We start from the raw sequence: 22338 nt of genomic DNA on the forward strand, positions 1-22338 counted from the left end.
CCACCACCCGGCCCTTTGGTCTCTCCGAGAGCCTGCGTCTGTCCTCCGGGGTGCTCCGGGACCTCCTCCTCCGTGCCCCGTGGGCTCGAAAGGGGGAGGGGACGGGTCGGTACCTGACCCGCGGCCCTGGCTCCCTGTGCAGGTAGTGAATGCAGGAGCGTGACCTCGCGCCCCGGGGGAGGGATCCTCACAGTCCTCGAGGGCCGGACCAGCGGGCAACTGCGCAGACAGCTCACGCCCCCCGGAGGGCTCCCCCAGCTCCCCGCGGGGAGGAGGCCCAGAGGGGGGCCCGCGGCCTGAGGGAGCGGGAGCCGCCTCCTGGGCTCCCCGTGGCAGCGAGCCGGTACAGGCTCCCCCTCCGCCCCCGCTGGGATGGCCTGCGCCCAGAGCAGGGGGCGGGTGCAGGAGCCGCAGGGTGGTCCGGCCAGGACGGGCGGTGTCACGGGCGGGCGTGGCCAGCGGGCAACTCCGGCGGGGCAGGGGCCGGCGGGGGGGGGCGAAGAAACTTAGAAAATAAACGGCCCATTTAGGGCTAGCTGGGCGCCAGGGTGGGAGGTTGGGGCATAAGGCCTTGGAGAGGGTCTCCACGGCTCTGACTCCTCTCCAGGACCAGCACACCAAGCCTCTGAGCGTGCACCCACGTGCTAAGGCGTCACAAAGCCGCCCACGCGGGCCGTGCAGCCCCGCCCACCAGCGGGGGGAGGGGGGAGGGGGCGGGGCCCACCTTCCAGCTGCTGAGGCCATAGAGCACCTGCATGGTTGCCCCCGCGTGGGGGAGGGGCGGGGCCTGGGACTGCGGAGGGGGGGGGCCTCAGACCCCAGGGTGTGCCTGGCCAGCCCTTCCCCGGGGAAGCCCTGAGGGGGAGCAGGAGCCTCCCGAGGCTTAGAGGGCGAGGGTGGCCTGCTTCGCCGAGGGCCGGCCCTGCTGCCCTGCGAGGCCTGCTGCCCTGCTTCCATGTGAGGCTTCTGCCCTGCTGCCCTGCAAGGCCTACAGTCCTGCTGCCCTGCTACCCTGCAAGGCCTGCAGCTCTGTGGCCCTGACAGGCCTGCTGCCCTGCTTTCCTGCAAGGCCTGCAGCCCTGCTGCCCTGACAGGCTTGCTGCCCTGCTGCCCTGAAACGCCTGCTGCCCTGCTGCCCTGCGAGGCCTGCAGCCCTGCTGCCCTGCAACGCCTGCTGCCCTGCTGCCCTGTGAGGCCTGCAGCCCTGCTGCCCTGAGACGCCTGCTGCCCTGCTGCCCTGCGAGGCCTGCAGCCCTGCTGCCCTGCTGCCCTGCGAGGCCTGGAGCCCTACTGTCCTGCGAGGCCTACAGCCCTGCTGCCCTGCTGCCCTCCTGCCCTGCGAGGCCTGCAGCCCTACTGCCCTGCAAGGCCTACAGCCCTGCTGCCCTGCTGCCCTGCGAGGCCTGGAGCCCTACTGTCCTGCGAGGCCTACAGCCCTGCTGCCCTGCTGCCCTGAGAGGCCTGCTGCACTGCTGCCCTGCGAGGCCTGCAGTCCCGCCACCAGTGTCACCTGCCCAGCCGTTGAGGTTTCTGAGCAGACACTGGACCCTGACCTGACTGGATGCTGCCTCCTGTGACCCCCCCCTCACTGGCTGGCAAGTTCTTTTCTTTATGGGAATTTGCCAAAACAACATTTACAATGTATACCACTCCTTGGGTCATGGACATGGTAGTGGCATAGCCGGGTCGAACCCAGCCTGACTGCTCCCAGAGCTCTTAGGAGTGTGTGTTACCATTTTCTTAAAATTAATTTTTATTTTTCATAGTTCTTAGGGTACTTAGCACGGTGCTATACTTACTCAAGCACTGCCCAATATTAGGTATTCTTTTGTTTGATTCGTAAATTGATCAGAGACCACACTGGGCTCTGATCTTAGAAGACAGAGGTCATGGACCAGCAGTCGTCAGCATAGCATCATCCCACATTCGTAATTCAGCCTTGCAGCTCCGATGTGGTCTTTGGTCTCCTTTGGAGGATCCAAATGTGTAAGATTCTATGTAAAGATTTTATGTAAATCTATAAAGATTATATTGTAGATAAATTGTAATCTACCTGAAAGGAATGCACCAGTGGATTGTTGCATATGGATTAGAAGCTGGTTTCTCTGGCCTCTAGGACTATGTCTAGTAAGGCATCTCGTTCATGTCTAGAAAGCAAATACAGCATTTATTGTAAGTTAATAGTGGAGCAATGTAATGAATGGATTAAAGTAAGATCCTTATCGGTCATTATGAGTATGCCAACCAGGTTCACCCTTCACCTCACATTGTTGGCACCCATATGTAATTCGAGAAATTCTTATGCCCAAGAGAGGAGACATACCCTTGGGCATCTGACAAGGGAAACATGTATTATTGCCTAGGAGCTGGAAGCTTCAGCACGTGAGGAAGATTTTAAAAATCCTGGCCAAACACGTGGCTTTACCTAGTTTGAATCTTGTTTCTTTGGCTTACATCATTGAAGTGTTTTCTCTCTCACGGGGCTGATGTTGCATTTTAGGAATATGACATGCAGAAGTTTCAGAACCAAGAATCCTACCAACCAGTAAGAAGCATATATGTACATTTTAAAATGTCATATATTTATTTTTTATATTTAAAATAGCACTGGACATAATTCATATGTACAAAGTTAGTTTTAGCGTTCTGCTGAACAGATTCCTTTTATGCATGTTAGAGCGAATTTGACTTCCATCCCCAACACATTTTGAGGTTGGTAGGACACAGAAGGTTTCAACCAGACTCACGTTCTGTTTGAAAAAAAGGAGAAATGTTATGAGCCCTTTCTAACCTCTCTAGGAGCAGAAATGATTTACAGCTATGACATTTAGCCATAATTCTTTGATATCATTTGGGAAGAGTTCAATAAGGAACAATTTCTTGGTTTTGTTTGTTTGAACAAAAATAGCAAGCTTGCACAAATTTTGGGCCAAGATTTCTTATAGGAACTCTGAAAAAGGTGATCATGTCAGACGTATGTGAAAACAATAAACTACAGTCATATTATTTCCATTTTTTTTCTCAAGGAGGGAAATTTAAACATATAAGAGTTATTAGTACTTCAGGACAATAAAAGGAAATTTGGACAAGGATATCCCAGAAAAATCTACCTCTTCATTTTTCTTGTCAAATGAGAGAGGAGGGACAAGGTGCTTTGTTGAAATAAAGACCATTCTCTTATATGTCCTTGTAAGTCAAAATAATAGTAGGTGACAAGTGGTAATTCTGAGGTAATTTGGCTTGGCAGAAGCAAACATGTTGAGACAGAATTTGTCAAGGCAAAATATTTTTTTAAATGATTAATTTAGTCATTAATAAAAATATTTTAATAAGAACAGCAATTTATAGTTGCCAGGAAGATTACCTCTCGTCTGACAGTTTATAAAGCACAATCTCTGATTACAGCAAAGGAAGCCATGGGCGGGCAGCCTTGATGGAATTTATAGTAGTGACAGTGAACCATAGCTAACAACCTGTGTTTGACCACGCATCCCCTGTTCCCTTCTCTTCCTCACCAACAATCCATTGTAATTCATACAGAGTTAACACGGAGGGCAGACTGAAGGATCCATGGAGCTCGTTAAATGAACTTTTATTCCCTAAAATACCTTTTGTCCCCTTGTTTACAGCCCCTCTTCTCTCTTCTCTTTATTATAACCAAGGCTCAGCAGAAGCAAACTGGCTTTGTGCAGCCCCTTCTTAGGTGGTCTTTTCTTGATCATTTTATCACTCCTACATTTCACTTTTGCCATCTAGAAATGTATCAAAACCTTTCTGTGGTGGATGACTTCTCCAGTGTCTTGGCGTTGATTGCTTTAATTTTGGAATTTCTACACTTTGTTAAATATGCTGTTAAAAGGAACAGAAAGTAAATATGTTTTTCTGGTCTGCCATCTTGAACTGAAAATATGTGTTGATTTTAGCACTCAGCATTCCCATAGGGGAAAAAAAAACACCTCAGAATTCACAGACGTAACATTCAAGACTTCAACTTTTCTTGAGAAATCACTTAGGATTTAGCATGTAGTAATTTCTTCTTTTTTTTCTTTTTCTTTTTTCTTTTTTTTTTAAAGATTACTTACTCATTCATGAGAGACATAGAAAGAGAGGCAGGGACACAGGCAGTGGGAGGAGAAGCAGGCTCCATGCAAGGAGCCCAATGTGGGACTTGATCCCGGGAATCTGGGATCACGCCCTGAGCCAAAGCCAAACACTCAACTGCTGCGCCACCCAGTCGTCCCAGGATGTAGTAATTTCTAATGAGAAATTACCTGTTTTCATGATAAAATGAGATAATGAACATGAAAATCCTTTGTAAAGTTTAAAGCCCTATAAAAATGTTTTTTATTATTTTTTGCTATTTCACTGTGCCTGATGTTGTTTAGGCGAGAAAATGCCTTCTGGTTTTACCGTTTCAAAAAATAGACCGTATTTTTCAGTAGCTCAATGAAAATGACATTGTTCTTCAAGGGTAGGAGTAAAGACACAAATGTTCCTTGACACGTATCACTTTATAATATTTTCAGCAACTAAGTTACTCATGTATTCCCCCTTCCAGGTTTATTGAGGACCTACCACTAGCCAGATGCTTTATATTAGGTGTTGGAAACATTTTCCAGGTTTTAAATATTTTAGGCTCTTTGGGCCATGTACAGTTTCTGTAGCTTCTTCTCTTTCTTCAACAACTTCTCAAAATTTAAGAACCATTATTATCTCATAGATCCTACAAGAACAGGCTGAGAACCCAGTTTGACCAGGGGACCGTTATTTGCTAACCCCTGCCCTACTGATTAGAAGGCACATCTTTTATTATTATTATTATTATTATTATTATTATTATTATTTATTCATGAGAGACACAGAGAGAGAGGCAGAGACATAGGCAGAGGGATAAGCAGAGGGATACCTCTGCTATCATAACAGAAGTATAAATGCTAAAAGTCAGGCAAACCTCAAATTTTTTTTCTTGTCAAAGAACAAAGATGTTTTAACAGGCAAAAAACATTTATGATTAATATCATTTTTCCCTAGACAAAAGTAAGAAGTCATCAAAAAATAGTCAAACATGGCTATTTACAATGTATTCCTTCTGCTCTCCAAAGGAAAGCATTAGCTTCCATATGGCTCATACGTCAGCCTCAACATGACCAAGAACCAGAGTTTGGAAAATATAGGGCATCATAAATGACACAGTGGCTGAGACACCAGAAGTGGTCATATTTTATTATGGTTCAAAACAACTCCAGTCCCATGCCTTGAAGGGGACAGAGGTTAGAAAAACATTGGCAGTCGTTTTATGATCTTTCCAGCTTTGGAAATGGAGGTCCCTTAGGACAAGCAAAGCCCCTTTATCTGCCTGAATTGAGGACCGACAGTATTTTATCATGGTGCAAGAGGTTGATTCCAGTTGTGTGATAGCATACATCCTCTCTGCTGGAGTTGAACACTGTGGTTCACAAGGGCCAGGATTCCTTCTCCTCCTTTTTCTTTTTTTTTTAAGATTTTATTTATTTTATTTATTCATGAGTGACACACAGAGAGAGAGGCAGAGACATAGGCAGATGGAAAAGCAGGCTCCTTCCGGGGAGTCTGATGCAGGCCTCGATCCCAGGACCCTGGGATCATGACCTGAGCCAAAGGCAGACGCTCAACCACTGTGCCACCCAGGAGCCCCACTCCTTCTCCTTCTTTTTTTTTTTTTCCCTTCTCCTTCTTACCCCGAGCCTGAAGTGGCTCAGTACCTTTCCCTCAAGTGACTGTTCTCTGCAAGCCATAATTCATCGTTTCTTTTTCTCTTAACACTTCATCTTAAAAGCTGCCTAGTGGCGTGTGTGAATCTCTAGCATCAGAATGAAAGGAGCAAGAAGAACCTCAAAGGATCCTAAAGAAGAGATATTACCAAGGAATCAAGACTCCCATAGTAGATTCCCCCACTACCACCACTAGAAATAAGGAGCAGGCCCAGACAAGGAATAAGTATTTCTTACTGGCCACAGGAGTGAGCCTACAAGATTCATAGGAAAGATGGTAAAGAACTTACAGTCCTGGCCTTACAGAGAGAAGAGGCCACAAGGAGCTTGAGAGGTCAAAGGTGATTGGGATCACTCAATGGGCAGCTAGGAGAGTGTTGGTGGCACAGCAGGCCTATGTAGATAGCAGCCGCAGGACATGTTTTACACAGCATCCTGGAGGAGATGGTAGGGAGCAGAACCACACAGTAGAAGCACATAGAATGGCATAAATTGTATGTAAAATAACCTTCCTATGGGGTCTCCCAGAAAGACTGGAAAGGAGAAAGCTAAGGTCCAAGTGAAGGCACCTGCTGAGCCCCCTTGAGCTCGCTGCTGTCTCAGTACTACTGGAGGTGATAGGAAGGACCTATCATCCTTTTGGATCTGAGTTCTATAATTTTTGCACAATGAGCTTTCAGACTTTTTTCAAGTATTCCTTTTTCCAGGCCAGGTCTGACTTAAAAGTTGGACTGTGTCCAGGGTCAGAATGGGTCCAATGTAGAAACCAGGCTGGGTCTGACTTAGAAACCAGATACCAGGTCCAGTGTGAAGCCTTAGGTGAATAAAATTTTGTCATTAGGCTGAACAACGGTTAACCTTACCAAAGATAATCTTAGATTACAATTGGCCACAGTAGAGACAATTTAACCCACCTAAGTTTAGCCCTGTGCAAGAAGCCCTAAAGACAAAGGGGTCTTAGCCAAGTGCTCATCATGAGGGGTAGAGGGAACGTTTTTTTTTCCTCCTCTACAGTTTCTAGTGATAATGATGGGACCTGCTGGGACACCTCACTGTCTCTAGAGCCTACAGGCAGGATTCTGGGAAAACTGGCTGAAGTCAGCAAAGAGTGAGAATTCTTACCAAAATCAGCTCTCCCAGGTCTCTGTGAGTGGTGCCTGGTCAAGAGGGGAAGGTAAAATTTTACTTAGTCCCTTTCTTTCCAAATACAATTGGCAGGCAAAAACATTGGTAAGAGTTACAGCTCTCAAGTGTGCCTTGTGAATTTGCTTTTGGGTACCATTTGTCGTCGATCCATTCTCTCCCGGGACAGCCATGGCCTTCTTATTTGTCACACTTTGTATCCTAAGGACTTGACTTGCCAACCGTCGGGTTGGGGGCTGCAAATATACAGCTGGGCTGAAAGGGGGATTGCATCCCAACTGGGGTTCTACTGACTGTTGCCAGCTAGCGTAACAGAAAATTCACAACCGCCTAACTGCTTCGTTTTCACTAGGAATGAAGGAATTCTAAGGGTTAAAAATTCTGTCTAGTCTATGCAACTGAAACGACGAGAAATAATAAGAGGAATAATCTTTGTCGGGGAAAGAGGACACATTTGGCGAAGAAAAGGTCTGAGCAACAGAGATACATTTTTGCTAAAGGAGATGAAAGTAATTGTGTCCTGAAGTCTGAGTGGTTGTTTCAGAATGGAAAGAGGAGGTAAAGGGCAAACAAATGAGATGCAGGAAGTTGAGCAGGGAGGATGGGGAAGAAAGGCACCCGAGAGAGACAGAATTTCACCTGTGTGGCCAAGTCAGCTAAAAACGCAATGAATTCATGATAGTGGGTTTTTAGTATATGTGCTGCCGAAGCGAGCACTTGATAGTGGGTTTTTAAAATAAGCTTCAATAAATAGTTTACTTATGTGAAACTAAGAATTTCCTTTCATCTGCTTAAAGGACAAAGTTCTCTGGATCTATTGGTCTGCTATTAATAAGACCTATGAAATGTTCTTCTTTACCTTTTAAGTGATCTGTCTAGAAGAGAGATTCTGTGTTTTATCAGAATTCAACTCCTTGGGCTTCTTGTCTTTACCAGATCTTTGATTACTTCATAAAACTCAGTCTTCTCGATATTGAAAGAGTTCAAGTCTCACAACTATGTAACTATTTGTATTTGCCTTTTAAGTTTTTTAATTATTGCTTGGGTTAGGTGGATATTTGGGGGACATACTTCTCAAAAATAAAATTCTAAATCAAGTTTTCTTTTTTTGACTTTGAAGTAACTTTGGGGTTTGCAGAGGGTCCCTGATTCATCTCAAAAGATTTTTTTTTTTTTTTGGTCTCTTCTTATAAAAACAGAGATGTTAAACTATTTGGGTTTGTTTTATACATTAAACTACAGGGGAAACATCATCAAACAAGAAGTAATGCTAAACCTTCTTTAGTTTATAATATATGGATATATGTTACTAAACATAAATATTCCAGAAATTGTATAAAATTCCTGAACATCTAGGATACCTGGGTGACTCAGCGGCTGAGCATCTGCCTTCGGCTCAGGTCGTGATCCTGAGGTCCTGGGATCAAGTCCCGAATTGGGCTCCCCTTGGGGAGCCTGCTTCTCCTTCTGACTGTGTCTCTCATGAATAAATAAAATCTTTTTTAAAAAAATTCCTGAACATCTGATATGTCCTAGTACAATAATGTTTGTAGTTGTAATTCCAGTTATTATCTTAAAACCATGCATGTCAAAGAAATAACCAAATTCCCTTGTCATTGTCATTAGAACAAACTCTCCCCTCAGATTTTTAGCCATGGCCATTTTTAAGTCTTTTGTCTTCTGGACAGTTACCGTTTTACTCTGATGCCTTTGCCAAAGTGCTTCATCTTCAAGAAAACTCATGGAAAGGACTCTGATGAGTACAACTTTGTGCTAACTTTCAGGTCATACTACTGAACAGGGTCAGAATTTCAGAACTTGAACAGAGAAAGTGACGGCTTCACAAAATCGTAACAAAAAAATCAAGATCAGTAAGAATTAATTACATGGGACTCAGTGAACTGATGAGGATGATTGCACTTTTTATGACTTGTGTGGGACCTTTAAAGTTTTGCTTTTCCAGATTTAAGGAAACCGTTTATCTCTTTTCTCTAACTATCAGCGATTTGGAAAATACACTTTTGTGAGCAAGGATGAAACATTTATCTTTTTCTTCCTACCTGATGCCACCGGAATTCAGAAGCCCTCTTCTTAATTTGATGGCAATAATAGTTATTTGCAGAAGTTCAGTAAGAATCCGTTCTTGTAACAGGAAACAATCAGAAACGTTGGTTATACTACCAACATTGGAAAACATTCGAAAAACCCATCCTGGTACCTTACTTACTTACAGAACAAGGAGATGAACAGCAAAAAACAATTCTTCCACAGATTTGACATCATAACTTAAGAGTTTCACATTGGGACAAAAGCAAGAAAATGATCAAAAGCCAGGAATTGTTAATTAAACAAGGAGGTCGTTAGACCGATATAGCTCTAATGCCATGGCAGCCTAATTAAGCAAATCAAAATCTAAGCCTGCAAATACCTCAAGAGCATGAAATCAAGACACTTATAAGAACTAGGGACATCTGGGTGGCTCAATTAAGCATCTGCCTTTGGCTCAGGTCATGCTCTCAGGGTCCTGGAAGCGAGTTCTACATCCGGCTCTCAGCCAGGAGCCTGCCTCTCCCTCTCTCTCTACCCCTCCCCTGCTCATGCTCTCTCTCTCTCTCTCTCTCTCTCTCTCTCACGCACATGCGTGCTTAAATAAATAAATAAAATATTTTAAAAAATGACATTAACAACAACTAATCACAAACAGCCAACCAGGCTTTCACTGTAGCCAATCAAGAGCTTCCTTAGTTTGTTTGGACCTTTTCTCTATGCAAGTGTCTCACCAAGCTCCTGTCGACGGAGCGTTCCTGACCACTTCTGGCTTGGTGCTGCCTGATGTGAATAGATTTTTGCTCAGATAAACTCAGGCTATCTTTTACTAGCATGAACGCTCTGCACAATGTCCTGCGCAATCCCTACCACTCCTACATGTCCTTTAGCAGCTATATTTCATATTTTTGTGCTTCGGTGACATTTGAGCTTGAGGGCCTATCCTATGTAAGTGAGTGCTGGCTGGGTCCAGGGGTAAGTGGTTCAAGCACAGGCCAACTAAGCTCTTAGGCCACTGCTGCTGCTACCTCAGCTCACATATTTAATAACTGGCAATATTATATTTCTGCTTTCCTAGGCTTTCCATTCAGGATGCCAAAGTTCAATTTAAAATTTTTTTTAATGATTTTCTTTATTTATTTGAGAGAAAGGGAACTCATGAGAAGGAGGGAGGGGCAGAGGAAGAAGGAGAAGCAGAATCCTCAGTGAGCAGGGAGCCTGATGGGAGGCTCAATCCCAGGACTCCAGGATCATGACCTGAGCCGAAGGCAGAGGCTTAACCAACTGAGCCACCCAGGTGCCCCAGGATACCAAAGTTCATTACCAGAAGAATACATAGTCATGATACATACTCTTTTCTTCTAGGGTACATACATTCACAGAATCTTTGCTGGTGTGATTCAGAGAATCACAGCACACATACATCTTTTTTGCAATTTATTTGTTTAATTTGAAGTATCTTCCTTCAGTGTAGAACAAAGGATGAAGTAGTATAAATCCTGACACAAAAGTATCTAGTATTTTTCCTTCAGCTTAGCGGTGTACAGTAAAGCAACAAACAGAAGGCATTAAGAGCTGAATTATTTTGAAATTGCTTACACAGAACCCCAAACTACTTGTCAAAGATTTTAAGAAATGGATGTTAGGAAGACAATGCATATATTTACATGAATCTAAGAACATTTTGTAGCCCCCTACAGTTGAAATATACTAGGCCATAATAAGCCTCTAGACAACATTCAGATCATTTCTGTAATTTAAATCTCTTTTGTACTAATTTCATAGAACAGCATAGACATCAAAACATCCAATTTGTGTTGGCACAAAAAGATTCCATTATTCATTCATTCATTCATTCATTCATTCATTCATTTTGAGATTCTTAGTTGCAAACCAAAGAAACTGTTCTAGCTCACTAAAGCATTTATTAAATGACATAAGCCTCAGAATTTCTGGAAAAGTCACAGAGACAGGCTTGATGACCATTCTTCCCAGGAAAACTCTTCAAAATAGGATGCGAATTGGTGCCAGCATCACAGCTAGCATGAGGCACAAGGCCATAGTTTGCACTGGTGATTCCAGGTACCGAAGACAATTTCTGGCGTCTTCTAGACTGTGCCTGTGAAAAGCTGAATGCCACTGTCTGTGCATGGCTACAAAGTAGGATGGCTAGGGAAGGAAGTTTCTGGGCTCTGCCACTGTGAGTCGTGGACTCAGAAAGTGAAGAATCCCCCCAAACAAAAGAAAGGTACAAAGGTGCCAAAAAGTCAAAATAAATAACCAGTGCTTCCAACAAGCAAGAGAGCACTAGACACAAACTGATGAAACAATAAGGTGAAAGAAAACACCTTAAGCAACAAATTGTGCAGCATCTATAGTTTTTTTGGGGGAAGGTAGAATAAAAATCAAGTTATCACATTAATGAAGATACCATCATAAACCCTACAAGTGATGCAAAGGAGAGAGATCCAGGTCTCCGAGAGCTGTTATCAACGGGACCCAACTCGAACTGGGGATCCAGGAGACTTCTTGAGGAAATTATTTTGAACTGAGTCTGAGGAAGGAATGAAGTAAGCAGATGAAAGGAGCTGAAGAACATTCCAGTCAGGGGAAGCACATATGCAGAAGGCCTGTGGTGGAAGGGATCACGGCAAGTTGAGAAGGTGGAACAAGTGTCATTGATTCTAGATTAAGGTTGATGAGGGAGAAGAGTGTTGGAAGTAAGATAGAATTAGGGCAGCCCTGGTGGCCCAGAGGTTTAGCGCCACCTTCCGCCCAGGGTGTGATCCTAGAGACCCAGGATCAAGTCCCACGTCAGGCTCCCTGCGAAGAGCCTGCTTATCCCTCTGCCTGTCTCTCTCTCTCTCTCTTTGTCATAAATAAATAAATTTTAAAAAATTTTAAAAAAGGAAGTAAGATAGAACTAGATGAGGCCATATATCTTTCTTTATTATGAAAGCAAATGTGGAAGTCTTGTGCTGGAGGACTCTAAAATAATCAGATCACCCTGACTGTTGTGTGCCAAATGAGCACTGGGAGGCAGTGGACATTGTGTGGTTCAAGAGAGAGGTGACAGTAGTCTTGTTTCATAGAAGACACAAGGAGAAAGCCCACAGGCCCCGTGGCAGTAGACTACTGTCACGCTCACTTCAACATTTATGCTCCATTTTAATCAGTTTTCCCATATCTGTTATTTTGCAAAAATTTTTCTGAATTTGAGAAGTTTAATGCCATAAATATTCCTTTTTTTTTTTTTGAAACTCCATCTGGGATGACACTACAGAATATCTGCAATTCATAGCCTAATGCATTTGGACAAATTGAGATTCTTTGAAATTCAGAATTTATTATAAAATGCATTATGAAAAAAAAGAAAAAAGAAAAAAATGCATTTTGGTTTCCAAACAGTACTGGGTGACCAAGGAATTAATTACAGTACTTATCACTGCTTTTTAGACTTCACTGGAAAGTTTTCTTACCCTGGTTCTCTTCTTTACTAACTCTTCCCAATTAATTCTTAGCTAATTTCTGCATAAATAGCAATAGAACCCTCTGTAAGAATTCCATTAATTTTTTCTTCGATTTCTTAAATTTCAATTAGGACTAAAGATTTTTTTGCATTAAAACAGCCTAAAGCATTAGATTCTAAAAAGTGGAATTTGGAGCCAAAAGTCCTGACATTAAAATCTGTTTCCATCACTTCCCAGATATTTGGCATCTTGCAAGTTGTTTGGTTTTTCTCGGCCTTTGCCTTCTTAGCTGCAAAAGTACCGTGATAGGGTCTCCAAATGATCCGTAGCAAACACGAATCATTGTTTCATCAAAGTGACTTGTATATTGTAAAACCACAGAAGCATGAGTTGTTACTAAACATGAAGGTAATATACTAAACAGATAGGGGAGGAGATGCAGAAACATTGGAATTCTTGCTAGCAAAGATAATATTCAAATTTTTTGCAGCATTTTAACAACATGTACGAAAGAGATCACAACCATTTTGGTGGTGCATGTGCTCCTTCCTTCTGATTTCTCTTGCTGGTCTCTAACCTCAGACCATGTGAAAACCCCAGATGAGCCCACAGCAGCCTCCCGGGTGGGCTATCCCCCAGAAGGCAATCATGGTGGTAAATTTAAAGAGGCAAGGAGTAGGCAAGTCATAATTCCTCTATAACAATGAACAATGAACACTTAGGATCGATCCTCCGGTACTCTGTTTTTTCTTATTTTTTTGATTTATTCATCAGATATTAATTACACTCCTCAGTTCAAGGCACACTGATCCATATGAGGCTCTCTAGTTTTAATATTTATCTATTCCATTTTATCCCCATCTCCAAAGTAACCATTCTGTTGTGTTTATTCCTTTTTATTTTTAAATGCTTAAAAATTGGATGTGTAATTTTGTTGGCATTTATGTTAAACTATGAAAATCTTTATAGATCTCAATCAGCTTCTATTTTTCTGAATGAAGTTCTTTTTTTTTTTTTTTTAAAGTTCTGATCTTATTTCTATGTACGTATCAGATGTGTTCTTTCTAATGCTTCCTAAGAACCCACGGTGGTATTCTCCAAGTCTGTTCTGTGTACCCTAAGTGCCACCAACTTTAACCACTATAAACAACACTGCAATAAATATCTTTATATTTGTCATGCCATAAATGTTTGAATTTGGGGGGGGCATAAATTCTCAGGAGCAGAATTGCCAGGTCATAGCATATACATATATTTAATTTGCATACATCATGACAGATTGTTCAGAGTGACTGTGCCAGTCTACTTCCCCAGGAAGCTTCCTGTGCACTTGCTTCCCTGACAACACTCAGCATTATCCAGCTTTCTGATTTTTGCCAATTTAATATTGTTCATTTAACCTGCATCTGATTATTATCTCTAGCATGGCTTCTGGTACATGTTGGTTTTGAGAGTTTTCTGTAAATTCCTTGTTTATATCCTTTGCTTCCCTGCTACAGAAACTGACATCAATTTACAGAATCTCTGCTAATTATTCATCCCTTGCCAGTTTTAGATGCTGACAACACCTCCTCCTAGTTAGTCATGGAGTAATCTGGCCCGTGGTAGTCTTCATGAATGGAAAGCTTTAATTTTGATCTACCTATGGTTATCAACCTTTTGCTTTACTTTGTTTTTGAATTTTTTGAACTGTTTCGCTATTCCTAGGTTACAAGACATTCCCTTCTATCAGCTCTATGTTTTTCCCTTTCCAATTTAGATCTTTAATCTACCTGGTGATCAATATTTATTTGGGGTTAGGTAGGGATCCAACTTAATTTTTCTGCATATAGTGAGCCAGCTTTCCAAAAAAAACTTCAACTAAACAACTTTCATTGATTTGTGGTAATTTCTTTAAAGTTTATTAAATTTCCATGGATACATGTGTCTCTTCTGAGTGTATTATTTTCTTCCACTTATCTGTTTATCTGATCTTACACCAATAGCATATTGCTTTTTATCACTTTGGCCCTGTAGTAGGTCTTAATACCTGACAGGGCAAGGTCTCCAACTTTATGACTTCTCTTTAAGTAACAGGCAGCCATGAGCTTTTATTTGCCTCTACAAATTTTACTGCAAAATATTTAACTGTACTTTGGATTGAAATTGGATTGCATTTATATACTGAATTGAAGAAAATCTACATTTTAGTAATATACATTCATCCCATCCAGGAGCATGAAATGTTGCTCCATTTATTTAGATCATCTTTTATATCTTTCACTAGAATCTTTTTTTAAAAAAAATATTATATTTATTTATTCATGTGAGAGAGAGAAAGAGAGAGAGAGAGAGAGAGAGGCAGAGACACAGGCTGAGGGAGAAGCAGGCTCCTTGCAAGGAGCCGGATGGGAGACTCGATCCCAGGTCCCCAGGATCACGCCCTGGATCAAAGGCTGGCGCTGAGCCGCCCGGGCTGCCCTCTTTCACTAGAATCTTAAAGCATCAGGAAATTCATGTGAAACTTGGAAATAAGGCCCAAAAGATGCATGGAACATGCTTTCAATATTCATTTTGAAATATTCAATATTCAATTTCAATATCATTTGGGGATAAATGCCACAAAAGGAAAGGATTGCCATGAAATGTATCTGGTTTATCTCACCATTTACTATTACTGAAAGGTTTCAGACTTAGTGAGGTTACATTTTAATTTCTCGAGTTTCATCCAGTAGATACAAATAATTTTGTGACTGATCAAACAACTCCCAAGATTTAAGGTCGGTGGTACATTTACGTTATAGTCAATTCAATAATTTTATCTTCATATTTCTCTATTAAATTGCCTATAAATCCCTGGCTGCTGCTGCTGCTGCTGCTGCTTCTTCTTCTTGTTAATGAAAATAAGCTGTATTACATCAAGTAATAAATACATACAAAGATGCAAACAGTTTTAGTCATTTTCTTCCAGATGTTTGGATCAACTTACAGGTAAAGCAGAACTGAAATCCACAGAGTCTTAGTAGGAAAATTTTGGTGGGGGAAGGGGAGTTCTTGTTAGGTTAGGTTTGGTAGGTTGCGCTTTCTCCGGTATTTATAGCTTGTGCATTTTGTAAATTGACCTCAAAGCACTAATAGTCATGCAAGCAAATGCTTAATTAAGCTCAAAAGAAGTTACATTAAGCAGAATCCACACCACGTGGCAAACGGATGCACTCAAAACAGAACCCTCAGAGTAGTATTAGCTTATGAAAGAGAATGTAAAACAATCTGAGTAACTTACGTGTACTCCAAAAAGAGGATGAAAGGGGCTGGGATATCTGCTGTGAGATAGGGATCTGTTACGTGCATCTTTTTTTTTTTTTATTAGCAGGCTCCATGCACCGGGAGCCCGACGTGGGATTCGACCCCGAGTCTCCAGCATCGCGCCCTGGGCCAAAGGCAGGCGCCAAACCGCTGCGCCACCCAGGGATCCCTGTTACGTGCATCTTTTAAAAACAGAAAACGAAAAACCGAAAAATAAAAACAAAGAACCCTGGGTAGTTCCTATTTAAAATGTAAATCCTAGTCACCTGCAAAGTATTTCTCAGTCTCAGAGCCTCATGACCCATGGGAGGGACACGGGAAGGAGAAACCAAACCGTTACCATTTTGAAAACGAGAGTTTCATCTGAACAGGGGAGACGAGCTGTGTCTTCTGGTCTTGGGAGAAGACGGAGAACCTCGCACGCTGCTGGGCAGCTAGGACCCGGCGGTCCTTTCCGGCCGAGCCCAGCACTCTGGAGCCAGGCCTCAGTCCCCGGCGGAGGAGGCCTCGGCGCGGCCCCCCGCGGCGCTCTCGCTCCCCGCCTGGGTGGGTCGGATCTCCTCCCCCAGCTCTTCAGCGACGCCCAGCAGCTCAGCAGATTTGCTTTGGGGTACCCGGCTGTTCCCGGCTCCCCGGACTCACGCAGCGGCGGGCGGCACTGGGGGGTGGCCGTACTGGTGGAGGGCGGGGGACGCTCCAGCGGCGCTGAGCGAGGGCCACGGCCGCCTGGGAAGACCAGCCCGCGGGCGGCGGGGGCGCGGGGGGCGCGGGGGGCGCGGGGGGCGCGGGGGCGGGGGCGGGGAGGCGGCCCCTCGCTCCGGTCACTTGCTGCTGACGGCGCGGCCGCACCCTGGCTCCGTAAGGGCTCTTCGACCTGACCCCGACAGGATCAGTTCCCTCATTAATTAACTAATTAAAAACCTTTGACACCGGTCCATTTTCCATTTACGTGGACACCGTGATGTTATCTTTTTGAAGATTTCATTTTGGCAACTTCCTCCACAAAGGTCTTCTATATTCTAGGTTACATTACCTCCTGAATACTGCACAGTTTCATTGCAATTAGAAATGGAATATAACTTTTCTGATTGGTTATTGCTGGCATAGAGAAATGTTTTCTTCATTTGACGGTTAATGGTATATCTAGCAACCCTGCTAAACTCTTGTTGGTTTAGTAGCTTCTGTCTGGATCCTATCAGTTCTTTCAGGCAGGTAATCATACCAGCAGTTAGTGAACAGTTAGATGCTATACATTACTAATTTTTTAAAAGATTTTATTTATTTATTTGAGAGTGAGAGAGGGCACACAAGTGGGCGTAGGGAGGGGCAGAGGGAGAAGCAGACTCTCCCCTGAGCAGGGAGCGCAAGTCAGGGCTGGATCCCAAAAACCCAGGATCATGACCTGAGCTGAAGGCAGATGCTTAACCAACTGAGCCACCCAGGTGCCCCTACACGACTAAATTTTTAAAAGTAGATAAAACAGATAAATTCCTAGAAAATTATTAAATGCCAAAACCAGACCTAAATTTGCACATACCTCTATCCAGTTCAATCCTAATTTTAGCTTCTGACTCTTAACAAAAATGCATATTTATGGTGTGATTGCACACGAATGCCGTTTTCCTATGAGGGAAACATCATGCCCATTATACTCTGAAGAAAATAAGTATATACAGGATAAATGCATTGTGAAAAGTCAAAGCCCTAGTTGTAGTGGATCCTTGTCAATACCTTGCTCTTGTGCTTTGAAATCAGGTGTAATTTCTGCAGCAGATACTCTTATGTGTCCCTCTACTCTCCAGGTCATTTTACTACCTGGGAAGTTCACCGAAAAATAGGGTTGATCACAAAAGCAGTTCTAAGAATTAAGTTTAGAGCTATACAGCTCTACCTCAAGAAGCAGGAAAATTCTCAAGTAGACAACCTAAGTTTACACATAAAGGAGCTAGAAATGGAACAGCAAATGAAGCCTAAATCCAGCAGAAAGAAGACAATAGGATATAGTAGAGCAAAATAAATGAAATAGAAATTACAAAACCAATCATACAGATCATTGAAACCTGGAGGTAGTGCTATATAAGGTCCACAAAATTGATAACCCCTTAGCCATACTCATCAAAGAACAGCCAAATAAAAAAGGCAGGAGGGGAAATCACACAAAAAATATGAGAAATGAAAGAGAAGGAACAGCAAATGACACCACAAGAATACGGAGGATTGTAAGAGAATATTATGAAAAATTAGATTCCAATAAATTGGATAAAGTTCTAGAAACATGTAACTTTTCAAAACTGAAACAGGAATAGAAAATTTGAAGAGATAAATTACCAGCAAGGAAATAAAAAATCAGTAACCAAAAACTCCCAACAAACTGAAGCCTAGGAGCAGACAGCTTCATAGGTGAATTTGAGCAAACATTGAAAGGACAGTTAGTACTTGTTTTTCTCAAATGATTTCAAAAAATGAGAAAGGAAAATTTCCAAACTCATTCTATGAAGCCAGCATTACCCTGTTACCAAAACAAGACAAAGGTGTTATAAAACAAGAGAACTATAAGCCAATATCTCTGATGTAATGCACCTCATCAATAAGAGAAAGGATGATACTGGGGGTATGTGTGTGATGAGAATACTTAATATTTGCTCTCTTAGCAACTATCCAGAATATAATACAGTATCGTGAACTATCATCATCATATTATACATTAGGTCCCTAAAACTTGTTCATCTTATAACTGAAAGTTGTACCCTTTGACCAGCATCTTCCCATTTCTCTCCACCTCTGGTAACCACCATTCTACTGTTTTTATGAGTTCAGCTTTTTGCGACTCCACATATGATTTTTGTGTAACATATGGTTTTTTACTTTCTCTATCTGACTTATTTCACTTAGCACAATGTGTTCAGGGTCCACCCATGTTGTCAAAAAAAAAAAAAAAAAAAACAAGATTGGGGCACCTGGGTGGCTTATTTGTTTAAGTGTCCGACTTTTAATCTCAGCTCAAGTCTTTTTTTTTAATTTTTATTTATTTATGATAGTCACACAGAGAGAGAGAGAGAGAGAGAGGCAGAGAGAGAAGCAGGTTCCATGCACCGGGAGCCCGATGTGGGATTCGATCCCGGGTCTCCAGAATCACACCCTGGGCCAAAGGCAGGCGCCAAACCGCTGCGCCACCCAGGGATCCCCTCAGCTCAAGTCTTGATCTCAGAGTCATGAGTTCAAGCCCCACTAAACAAACAAAAAAGGCAAGATTCCTTTTTGGCTGAATAATATTGTCATATATATATATATTACATAACGTGGTGGTGAGCAATGCAAATATCTCTCCAAGATACTGATTTCAGAAATGGGATTTCTGGATCATATGGTAGTGCTAATTTGGAATTTAATTAAATTTTTTGAAAAACTTCCATACCGTTTTCCATAGTGGCTGAACCAATTCACAGTCCCACCAAACATGCTCCGTATCCTCACCCACACTTATCTCTTGCCTTTTTTTTTTCTTAACAATAGCCATTCTAATAGGTGTGAAGTGAGATCACTTTGTGGTTTTTATTTGCATTTCCCTGATGATTGTAATAGTGAGTACTTTTTCATGTACCTGTTGGTCACTTGTATGTTTTTGGGAAAATGTCTATTCAGGTCCTCTGCCCATTTTAAAATTTGAGTATTTGGGATTTTTTTGTTTTGTTTTTGTTGAGTTATATGAATTACTTATATATTTTGGATATATATTATATATGTGGATATATTTTTAATATCCTTGTTTGCTGTTGAATTGTATGAGTTCCTTGAATATTTTGATATTAACCTCTTATCAAGATGTATGGTTTGCAAATATCTTCTCTCATTCCATAGGATGCATTTTCATTTGTTGAGTGTTCCTTTTGCTGTGCAGAAGCGTTTTAGTTTGATGTAGTCCCACTTACTTATTTTTGCTTTTGTTGTTTATACTTTTGGTGTCATATCCAAAAAACGGTTCTGGAGACCAATGTTGAGAAGGTTTTCCCCTGTTTTCTTCCAGTAGTTGTGCAGTTTCAAGTCTTATAGTTGGGTCCATTTCAAGTTAATTTTTGTAGGTTGTGTAGTACAGGGGTCCAGTTTCATTCTTGCATAGGAATATCCAATTTGCCCAGCACCATTTATCGAAGAGATTATCTTTCCCCATTGAATATAATTGGCTCCCTTATCAAATATTAGTTGACCATGTATGAGGGAGTTTGTTTCTGGATTCTTGATTCTGTTCCATTGGTCTATGTGTCTGTTTTTATGCCACTAACATATTGTTTTGATTACTATAGCTTTGTAATATGGTTTGAAATCAGAAAGTGTGATGCCTCTGGCTTTGTTCTTTCTCAGAAATGCTTTGATTAGTCAGGGTCTTTTGTGGGTCCACACAAATTTTCAGATTGCTTTTCTGTTTCTGTGAAAAAATGCCATTGGAATTTTAATAGGGAATGCATTGAATCTGTAGATGGTCTTGGATAGTATAGACATTTTAGCAATATTAGTTCTTCTAATCCATTAATACAGCATTCAAGATTTACTCCTTATCTTTAGTTTTCATCAGCTTGATTATGATGTATTTGAGCATAGTTTTCTTTGAGTTTTATCCTATTGATATTTGCTGAGCTTCTTGAGTCTGTAAATGTTGCCTTTCATCAAATTCCGGAAATTTTCAGCCATTATTTCTTTAATTTTTTTCTTCCTCTCTTTCTGGGACTCCAACAGCATGAATAATAAACCTTTTGATATTATCCCATGATCCCTCAGGATTCTGTTTTCTTGCATTTTTTACTTCTCTTATTGTTCAAATTGGATCATTTCCAGTGGCCCACCAAGAATGACTATTTCCTCAGTCATCTCTCTTTTGCCACATACCACATTGAGTGAATTTTTAATTCAGATACTGTAATTTTTTCACTCTAAAATTTCCATTTGGCTGCTTTCATTTCTCTTCTGAGAGTATCTATCTTTTTAATTTTTTTCCAAGAGTTTACTTTTACCTCCTGGAGCATAGTTCTAATAGCTGCTTGAACATCTGGGTTATCTGAGGGTTGGCATCTTTCATTGGTTGCCTTTTTACTTGAGAATTGGTCACATTTTTCCTTGCTATAGGTACTTGAACTAATTTTGGATTGTGTTCTGGACATTTTGAATATCATTTTGTTGCAATGCTGGGTTCTATTGAAGTCCTTTAGAGAATGAATTTTGTTACAGTGTTTTAGCAATCAAGCAATCCTGGTTAGATTCAGACCACAAGTTCTGTCTCATCTTCTGTCACTGGTAAATCCAAAGTCACCTTACTTTTCAAAGGCTTTGCTTGGTGGGAATGTGAAATGGTAAAGCTGCTCTGGAAAATAGCTTACTAGTATTTTTTGTTTTGTTTTGTTTTGTTTGTTTTTTGTTTTTGTTTTGTTTTTTTAGCTAACTAGTTTTTTAGAAAACTAAAAATGCCCTTCCCATATGACCCAGTAATTGCACTCTTGGTCATTTATCTAAAGGAAATGAAAACTTATGTTCACACAAAAACCTTTGCATGAATGTTCTTAGCAGCTTTATTTAGAATAGCCCCAAACTGGAAACAATCCAAATGCCTTCCCTCAGGTAAATTTTAAATAAACTCTGGCACAACCATTTGATAGAATATTACTCAATGATAAAAAGAAACAGGCTATTGATACATGACACAACTTGGATGGATCTCATAGGAATTACACTTAGCAGAAAAAGCCAATCTTAGAAGATTCTGTACTCTATGATTCTATTTATACAACATTCTCAAAATGACAAAACTACAAAAACAGAGGCAAGGTTAGTGATTGCCAGAGGACAGGGAAGGAGATGGGGGTGGGCACAACAGTTAAGGAGCAGCAGGAGGAGGTCTGTTTGTGGCAATGGAGCCATTCTGTGTGTTTGTGTGATTTTGGTTTCAGTTACACAAATCTATACATAGGATAAAATTTCATAGAATTACACACAGGGCACGCAAAAGCTGGTGAAATCTGCATAAGGTCTATAGTGTAGTTAATAATATTGTACCAATGTCAATTTTCCAGTTTTGATATTGCACTACAATTATTTAAGATGCTCCATTGTGGGGGGACTGGGTAAAGGGTACACTCTATGAATTTATAATTATTTCAAAATAAAAGCTTAAAAAAAAAAACTTTGCCATACTGCTTTGGATCTGTTCTGTGCAGCTTGGAGGTAACCCTAGGATTTGTGTCAGCTCACCCACAGAATTAGGAATTTTCCTTCCATTTCTCTTCTTTCTGGGATTCACCCCACATTCTCTGGCTCACATGGATTTCCTCTCAGAGTTGTAGGTGTTCATGATGCTGGTACTAGAGTATAGCTCCGCAGCTGTGGCTATCCTTGGGACAGGGGTAAAAGAAGGAAAAAAAGATTAAATAAAGTGAGCTCAAGGATTTTCCCATACACACTTCATCTTGAAGAGGCCTCTATCCCAGTCCTCTGGCTAGAGAGATGGTTTCTCTGCACGTTCTACCCTAGAACTGACCTTTAATCAAAACTGAGAAACCAGAGACAAAAAAAAAGAAACTGGGAGTCTCACCCTCGTGGCAGGTCATTCTTCAAGTTCTGATTCTTCTCTCCAACCTGTGTGCCATCGTTAACAGGTT

This window comes from Canis lupus, chromosome 11, assembly GCF_011100685.1.
Source record: "Canis lupus familiaris isolate Mischka breed German Shepherd chromosome 11, alternate assembly UU_Cfam_GSD_1.0, whole genome shotgun sequence".
NCBI classification, from domain to species: Eukaryota; Metazoa; Chordata; class Mammalia; order Carnivora; family Canidae; genus Canis; species Canis lupus.